A 10,145-nucleotide genomic window follows, 5' to 3' on the forward strand; every position below is an offset into this window, starting at 1 on the left:
TGCAGTCAAAGGGCTTCAGACGACAGAAGTAATTCTTCCATCAGTAGATTTCCTCTCTCTGTGAGCTCTGTTTCTCATTTGGAACTCACTGTAATTGACCTCATTTGGAAGTCATTCCGACATGATGCATCCATCAGTGTTCAACTCTGAGCTTCTTGCCCGTCTTGCTGATTATGCCTACCTTCTTCTCAACGGCATCCTAATCTCCCTAACTGGTATAGCTACTGACGTATGGAATTCTAAATTTACTCTCCATATGAAGATCATGGCACAGTCAGATAATTAATGATTTCAATAGACATAGCAATTATTCACAAGCTAAAACAAAACAAAAAAGGAAATGTATCAATTCTATACTGGATGCAGAATGGCTTAGAAAGGTAAGTACTCAGTTGCATTTAATGAGCATTTTACATTAGTTATCATTTCTATGTCCCTTTTACTTTGAGAAATAGCAATCATATTCTCACTTGTAGACCATGAGGAAGGATGTTTAATTTTGCCTAGTCAAATTTTTAGCTCTTATGGGGATGCTGTGCAGAATACTCATAACAATCAAAGTTTATTCTTCACCTCATAAACTGGAAGAAGGAAGAAGTACTTATCAAGACCATAGGGTATAAACCCCTTCTTTCTATTGAACTGAAATCTTTGATTTTAGGAATTATGCCTTTTTCAAGTTTCTATATATACCTATTAAACTGAATCTTGTGGTGTTAGTTTTAAATAGAATATTGTATGGCTAAAACATTTGATCATATTATTCTTGAAGTATGATCTTGAACTGTCATACAGCATCTAAAATCTCATTTGTCTGCCTTCTAAACTCTGGGTACCAGCAGTTCTCTCAAATATACATCTTATAGTTTCCTGTTTCCTTATACACCATGTGGAAACAATCTCTACATATTTTATTAGGTCTTTAGATATTAAATTATGCTTTTTTAAGTACTTCATACAGAACATTTTTATATTTAATTCTTTCTAATAGTTTCTGTAAGCATGTTAAATATTCACTAAATAAGTTAAACATATTGGTTGCTAGATATACCATTTTGATATACTAAGGAAAAGAGCTCTAGAGTACTTTTGATAGAAGCTGCCCCTTATTGCAAACCTGCTGCACCCAGGATGGTGCTAGATGCTTTCCTTGTCATTGCTAGATATCTAAACTGAATAGTGGACAGGATTATTCTCATCTTACACATAGAAGAAACAAGCTGAGAGGGTTACAGCTTACCCACAGCTAGCGGCATATCCACTGTTTATACTCAAGAATCCCTGACCTAGTGTTAGTTTATAGTCATTCATTGTCTGAGTATTGAGGACTGTATAGTCTATAACAACCATTCTCAAAACATAGTTTATAATCAAAGTAATTGAAACCCAGAATGTGTAATAACTCTCACCTAGTAAAATAAACTCAGGACCAGGGCTTGTTCTAGTAAATGTTCTCCTACGAAAATGACAAAGTCTTCTGAAATAGGAATATAAATACAGTTTCAGATGCTTTGGGATGAATAGCAAGTGGAAAACATCTCATAGCTGGAGTTCAGATGTTTGACATTTGCCAGTGTAATAAATAATCCCTCTGAACAGGCTGCTTAAACTTCACTGACAATGCCATTATTCTTCATGTTTAAGGACCTAAGAGCCTTACCATAATTTAATTTCCCCCTCTAATCTCTGATATCAGGAATAATTGTTATATAGTATATGCAACAGTTGGTTTTCATTCTTTGTGTGGCTTCCATGTATTCTACTCTTTGTCTCTTGGAAAAAGTGTGCCCCTGCAGTATCCTGAACTGTTGTGTCCTCTGAGCTTGTGTGCCTGTCACCATCCTAACCATTTTATGTCCATGAATGCTTTTATCTCCTCCAGCAGTTTGGTAGTGAACCTTTGTAAGTAAAGAAAGTGAAAGCATAGAAAATTTGGGGAACATTTTGTAAGAGCACATGGGCTATGACGTTTACACTCTGGTATCAGTTTGGGAGGGTATAGGGCAGATTTGGGGCTATCTCCCTTTGCAAAGCTTATGTTGGACAGTGGACAATTAAATACTGATAGGAGTTAAAGCTATGAACAAAGGAACATGATTCATTTAAGAGAAAATTAGATGGCTGAGTCCAGAAGAAATTTTTTAAAAAAAGTAATGAGTATAGTTATTCATTTCTTCAGGGTTTGTTGTGTGCTTTGTGTTGTTCTGAGAGTTTTAGACACAGCAACCTACATAAAACTTGTAACACTTCTCTGAAAAAGTAAGTATTATGATATACATCATGGAGATGAAATTAAGTTGCTGGTATTTTTAGAGTAGATTAGCTTAAGTAATTAGAGACAGAAGGGTCAGACAGGGATATGATAGAACTTAGGAGAAGAAATTGGGAAGGATATGGTAATCAGGCACATCTTTTGAAAAAAAAAAAACCACACACACACAGTTTCTAACAAGAACAGTGTAGTGGGACAGCGGAGGAAGAAGCCATCGGGCAGTAGGCTTTGGACACATGCATCTGTGTTGAATGAGAAACAGTCAGTGCAGTGGGCTGTACCAAAAGCTAAGATGTGTGTGTGAGAGAGAGAGACGAACTGGGAGACACGGTAACCATGAGTTTTAGTTTGTTTCTTTTGAAATATGGGACGTGGCTCTGTTTATAGTTGAAAGGAAGGAGCCAGAGGAGGGTAAGATGTGCAGCTGGCTGCTGAAACAAGATAAAGAACATGTGTGAGAGAAGCTAATCAGAGAAAAATGACAGGTTGGATTCTAAAAGAAGCAAAGGTTGGCCTGGAGAGAGGCTCCACCATTAAAGGCTAGGCTCACAAACAAAATGACAGAAAGCAAAGATGTGTGTGCCTCTGGCTGGAGGGAAAACAATAGTTGACTTAAGTGGGTAGTGTGATTTCATCCACAAATTAGGGGTAGATGGTCCAATTGTCTGGTGTCATTAATTAAATTTGGTGGACCCATATGTTTTTGCATACCATTTTTATTAAAAATAATAGACCAAACTTTACATGAAAAGGATGTAAATCATTATTTTGTTAGGGTTGAGAAGGAAAAGTATTTTTATAAGGAAATATAAATCAGCAGTATTCTCTTATTTATGGATAATGAATTCATACAATCTTACATACTTAGATATATAAGGTCTCCAAATAATTGCAAATTTCAATCCTAACATTGTTAAAAAATGTTTCTTGTTAAACTATTTAGCTGTACAATTGAAATATATCTCTGAATGCGAACATTCTGTTCTAAAACTCAGTAAATGGGAGATATTTTAACATGCATCACTTGCTATTATTTGCATGCTTATTAATTCAATAGTGGCAGTGGAGACCATAATCACAAAAAGCAAAATATTTGTTATATGGCGCTTTATCAGAAAATGTTCTGACCCTAGATTTAAAGGCTAGGTGAAAATTCTAATATACTGAAACACTACCATTTAATACCTTTGTGAAAGGTACCCACATGTTTTGAAGAAGACAAGCTATTAGGAAAAAACAGCTTCTCAGTGTCTGGTGAGCACTAAGATGTCACCACAATGAATTTTCACTAAAAACAGAACAACAGTGTGAACAACTTCTTCAAAGCACAATCTTCTCGACTTTGGACTTCAGTCATTCAATGTCCTATTGGTACTGTGAGAAGACTGTGTTTCAGTCGTGGGTTGAATAATTGTGATAAGTTTCTTGGGGGAAAACTTGGGGTCAACCTGAAGATGTAATACATAAACCCCTGTCATGCTCACTCCAGTATGCTGTACAGCAGAGAAACAAACACTTGGCCCACAAGATCAATGCAATAGTTTGTACAATTTCTCTTTTGCAAAACATAGAGAAATCACTTTTCTCTCCTCTTATTGATCTTACTTTTGTGACTTTTCAGCTTAATGGGAAATATAAGTTAGTATGTTTTTAAAAATAATTTAACTTCAATGTAGTGTATTGTGAGCATTGTGACAACCTTTAAAAATGCAGAAATCCATCTATTTGTTATTGGAAATTTCAAGAGAAAACACAAAATGACATCAGCCCCAAATCTTAAACTGAAGCTTATTGCCAATATTGTTTTAATATCATTGCCAAAGTTATCATTTTTAGCTCTGCATTTAATCCAACCACTAAGCCGTACAAATTCATCAAAATCACATAAATCCTGCTGAAAAATGCAATAGTCATGCAGAACCCAGCAGTCAGCCATTCATTTCACCTGCTTAGGATTTCATTGCTGCTGTGTTAACTGGATACAGTAAGAGTCTTAAAGATGGCTGCTCCTGTGAAAACATGGACACAAATTACACCTTTGATACTGAAGTTATGTCCTCAAAAGTAAAGAAGTTATGTAGTAGGACTCCATTTTTTACCTACCATCTTGTTGGCTACCTGACTTACTCTTCTGACCTTCAATAATACTAACCAAGGACAAGAAATGTGAGAGATCAAAAACAGCCATGTCAGTTCTGTTTGCTGCCTTTACACACACGCACAGAAAGCATGGCTTTGCTTGCATTGCTCATGATGTTTGTTTTTCTTGTTTCCACAACACAAAGTGCATGAACTACTTATTGCCTCGTTTCAAATGTCTGTTTAGTAATTGTGATGTTTCTCTTTTTAGGGCATTAAAAATATTCATCTTTTTTAAAACTACTGGCTGTGAAGCCAGCTGACATTCAGACCTTCAGTTTCAATGTAAACAAAACAAAACAAAACAAAAAAACAAACCTCGATAATATCAAATATCCTAACTATTTTCTGGTTCTGAGATAGTCATTTAGCTGGCTCATGAAAGGCTAAATAAATACCTCACACAGTCTCTGTACCATGAATGGAGAATAGATTACACATGGACCTAGAGCTTTGGGTAAATCTCTCTTTGGTTATTTTTCCAAGCTAACACTGAGAATCTTTGGGCATGGCCTATATCCTCCTGTATCTATGGAAGCAGATGCATACGTATGTTTTCTCTCTCTGATATCAGTCTTTTCAGATTTTGATGAAACCTGCTAACACAGCCATGCAGCAAGCCCTGTGCAGACACATGTGAATAGCAAAGTGTGCCGATTTTGTCCCTTTTCTGACTGCTCTTGTTTGAGAATATGGCTCACATTGTCTAGAAAACTGAAACTGTGGGGAGATAAGCCAGCAGAGAGCTGTGCATGTGAGCATATATTTTGATCCAGATAGAACAGCTTCTGTTGAACTGCCCTGGGGCATCGCACCTTCCTCTGCACTGTGATAATTGCCTTAAGGAAGTCCACTGTTGCTCTCTGGCATCATGAAATATAGTGTAGATTTCCACAGGCCTCCATCCAGGAAAGATGTACTTCCCAGAGGGATAATTTTTAACATATGTTTTAGAGATAGTTTGAGTCTTAGAATTAGTCATATGTTCCTTGTTCCTTTGGCCATTAGAAAGCCCAGTGTTAAGCTGTACTTCTGAGACAGCTGTATGTTTCCCTTTGGTGAGCAGTTCTATATTTGAACTTTCACCTCTCTCCTTTTAGTTTTCCCATTCTGGTAGTCTTGTCTCTGGACAGTTAATGACATTTGTTTAAAGCTTAGATTTTATCAAAGTTTCTAAATTCTTGAGTCCCCGTGACTATGTATGCCCGAGTCTGAACAGGTCTCAGAAACCAATTTAGCTTATTTGTTTCCCAAAGCAAATTACTGATTACAAAAAGAAACCCCTAGAGTTTCTATTCTTTTTCTCTCTTGTTTTCATTCTTGGTTCCCCCTCCTTATGTAATTTAGTTAATCCTGCTTCAATATTGACAAATCGTCATGATTTGTCTATAAAATTTCTGTTGTTTGCTTTTACAGTTCCTGGACCACCTTTCTCCATACTCTTACCTTCTTTTCAACACGCCTATTGAAATAATTGAAAGCAGTCCAATTCTGTTATTGCGTAATAAACAGCTATATAATACCGTAGGCATGAGTGAGCTGTAAGTTGCTGCATGCATTGCTCATATTTCCTTTAAAACTCTACACCATGGTTTACAGTATCCTTGATACAACATATCTCCCTTTCATTCTCATGGAGACTGAATATCCTGCAATGAATATGTATCCATTGTAACTTCTATTGACTTAATAACAGTCACTTCTGCAAATAACCAATAGACCGTAATGTGAGTCTGTCAGCATTGTTCATTTTTTGACTGTTACCATCTGGTGTGTGTATGTGTGTGTGTGTGTGTGTGTATACATTGCATGTTGTACAATGTGTATGAGTGAGTAAGGCCATATATGTGGTGACCAGGAGACACCTTTTGAAATCAGTTCTCTCCTTCTACCTTGGGTTGCAGTGACCAAACAAAGGCCATCAGTCTTGCATGGCAAAAGCTTGATTCTCTGAGCCATTTTACTCATCCTGGATGTTTCACATTTTTCGCTGTATAGTGCTAAATTTCCACAAAGGTGACAATAAGCAGTTCACTCTATAGTTGGCAGTCATCTCTGTCCTGCACTAGGCTGTGTCATGACATAATTTAGTAAGACAAAACTTTACTTTTCTCTAAGATATATTTTTTTTTCTGTAAGTCAACTACTGATTGTGTCAAACATGGGTCAGATAAATAAAATAAAAGGCTGTTGGTCTTTATTTTTTACAAAATTGATTTTGTTATTTTGTTAAGATGTATTCTGCATTAAACCAAGATGTGCATCTGGCCCTTTCCAATGCAATGCATGGATTCATGTAGCTAGTACACATGGGAGCCACTGTTTCCTTCTGACCAGCTCCCAGATGTGTGCAGCGCCTGCTACAATTACTTCTCTACTTGATATTACGACTCATCCTGAATCAATCTTTATAGTGAAGAATATTAAAACCACTTTAGTAAGAAATTCCATGTTTCTTTAGATTGCCCAGAAAAGTATTTGATAGAATGATGTATTATGTACCATCTTTTTGACCACAGAAGTCTGGACTGCAGACAGAGAAACATGACAGCTGTTTGAAAACCATTCTGTAATCAGGCTTTGATGTTGGAGGTACCCAAGTTAGCTAAAGTAGCGGGATTAAATCATGGAAGGAATGCAAATACAAATTTCTAAGTCGTTTTTGTTTTTAGGTATCCATAACCTATAGAAAGCACTTCAACTTATAAGGCCGCTGAGCTTACATAGTGGATACTGGGAGTTAGAATGACACTGATTCCTGAGGATAAAATGTGAATTCACTGTAACAAAGAGGGGAAGACAAAACTATGAGAATAGTACTACTTCTGTTGTGCATATAGCTGACGTAGAATAATCCTCATGGTAATTGTCGTGTTCCTATGACATGATCTGGACTCCACATGTCTGTAATGTGCTGTTTCTCAAACCTGAATGTCTGGTTATGAATGAAATACTACCTTATAATACTAGGACAAAAATAAAGCAAAAATATACCCCTAATTGTGTGAACATAGGCTTAGATTTCAATTTATTTATTTATTTATTTATTTTGGTTTTTTGAAACAGGGTTTCTCCATGTAGCCCTGGCTGCCCTGGACTCACTTTGCAGACCAGGCTGGTGTCAGACTCTCAGATCTGCCTGCCTCTGTCTCCTAAGTGCTCAGATTACAGACCTGTACCACCATATCTGGCTTGTATTTATTTTTCATAGATAACTGAATATGTGCTAGACAATAGGCTGCACATTTTGTACTTTCTCACATGTCATTCCCTCTCACAGGAGATGAGGAAGACAAAAGATGATTATCACTGTGGGTGTTTGTAAGCACATGGTTTTTCCAATGAAGGCAATGTCCTAGGCCTTCCTTATGTATGTGTGCAGTAGCTGTTTTTCCTGAGAGTTACCAGAACCATACTATCTTTCTTGCTGTTCAAATCACTATTATTAGGTAGTTCTAGGAAATGTGAATCTGGGATCTATTCTCATGGGCATGCCACACTACCTCGGATGTTTGCACTCAAGAAAAAATTGATAAGCTTTTGCTTATACTGTATTCTGAGCCCTGTACTTGCTATGTAATAACTCCTGAAAAAATAATAGCACCTTGTTTCCTTCACTACCATGCAAATTTATTAAAGAGAAGAAAGTTGCTTTGAAAAAAAATGACTTCAAGAATACATTACACATCTTGTGTGCCACAAACACCAGTTATGTTGAATTGCAAAAAGACATGAAAGATTCTTATGGGTGGTAAGGGATATATTATGAAGAAAATGAAATTTAAACCTAGGACAAAAATTTAAATGCATTGGCATACATTAGAAAAAGATTCACTGAAAAAAAAAAAAAGAATAAGACCAGAATAGGAGATGGAAGAAGACTGGAGAGGCTTTATCACAAAGGAATCATTTTACTAGTATATGAAATGGCTCAGTGATTAAATGTGCTTGTGGCCAAGAATGAATTTGCTCATGGGACACACATAGTGGAAAGATAGAATCCAGTTCTGCAAGTTGTCTTCTCACTTCCACATGCAAACCATGACACATGTGCTGAATGTGCTTGTGCATATATATGTATACACACAATAAATAAATATATATGCATGCATTCATTCATGCAAACATACGTACATACATAAGTTTGAAGAGAAAACAAGATGGTAGTACCAGGGAATGACAGCAGACATAGTTATGAAAGATATATTTAGTTCTTTTAATATTCTGGTCCCCATCACCTGTTCTCAAAAGTAAAACGTTTGCTTGAGCTATAATATGTATTATAGGGTTTATTCGATATTTAGAAGAATGCAAAAATTCATGCATTTGTATCCTTGTAGCCTTGACTCATATATGATCTTTCATACTTGAAGTAAGACATTCTAATATGGCTAAAAAGTTACAAATAAAATATTTGAAAGTCCACATACCCTTAACATTAGTATTTAATATGATGATTTTATTCACTGAAATAATTGTCTCCATAAGCTAATGTATGACAATAACTGTAGTGTGTGTATGTGTATAAGTTTTTGCTTATTGCACTGCATGTCATATAATAACAATATTCTAACAATTAAAGTGTATGTAATACTTTTTCTACATTTCACTGCAAAGTTGTTTGGGCTCATTTGACTGGGACATATCATTGGTGTACTGACCCCTTCTTTGCTTTTCTTAGCATCTGGGAAACATTAAGTTTTGAAAATAGGTAATATTTTATGGTAAACACAAATACTAGCACTGTGCTTCATCTTCCATATGATAGAAAATACAGCTTGTAAGTTAGTGTTGGCCATTAGAATAACGGACACAGTGACTTAAGTCACTGGCATCCAGAAATGTCCAGTTCCACTGATGCTGCTGTGAGAAACACCGTGCCATGCTGGTCACCTGAGCAACTCATTTCTGCTCAAGCAAGCTATAGACAGCTAAATAAGAAAAGCTCTAAAGAAGAGTAGATCAATATTAGTTTGTTAATGAAAAGGGGAAAAGATGCCACAGAAAACCTGTATAACATATGTGCATGTAACATTGTATGTCAAGTATAGAAAAGAGATGAAATGATTGTAAAAAGGAGAAATGTTGCGTTACAAGACAAAAATGTATACAATTTACATCATTTGTCAGGATGAGATGAAACAGACATAGGAAATTCTCCTACTCAGTGAAGAGAACAAAAGTCCCAAAACACAATTAAGGAGAGGATATGATAGATAGAGAAATAGAGGACATGGGATGTCTGCTGTGAGACCAGATCAGATAGATAAGTGTGGGGTCTAAGCAAGGCAGAAATTAAGCATTAGAGACCCTCAGTCACTGATTTAATAGTCATGCTTGTATTTGAAAAGAGTTTTGCCTGATATCAAATCATATACTCGTTAAGTACAGGTATTGATGACAGAGTATGCCTACCCTTTGAAAGCCTTTCTATGGCTTTCTTTTATGAATTATATGTATCTATTTACAGAAAGAATATACATAGTCAAGTATGTCCAAAGCATTAAAAGGAGTTACTTAATAATTAAGCATAGCTTAAAAGTATAGGTTCCTTTACAATAGAACTTGTATTTCATTTTTGTTTTCAATGGTTGTTAATAAACAGTCTTATAGGAATGTCATGATGTTCACCGAACTATTTTTGTGGGTGGTTTAGAAGAGACAATGAAAGAATCCCATCATTTAAATGTAGAGCCCTGCAGAAACATTCCGTCGTGGGGAATGGAAGCAAAGA

General features: G+C 36.0%; 1 protein-coding gene across 1 annotated transcript in view; it reads left to right on the plus strand.

Annotated features, from left to right (window-relative positions):
• SEMA3E (semaphorin 3E) overlaps positions 1-10,145 on the plus strand; it is a 232,641-nt gene that overhangs the window by 216,476 nt on the left and 6,020 nt on the right. The window lies entirely within an intron of this gene.

This window comes from Acomys minous (genome assembly GCF_964271855.1).
Source record: "Acomys minous genome assembly, chromosome: 6".
NCBI lineage: Eukaryota > Metazoa > Chordata > Mammalia > Rodentia > Muridae > Acomys > Acomys minous.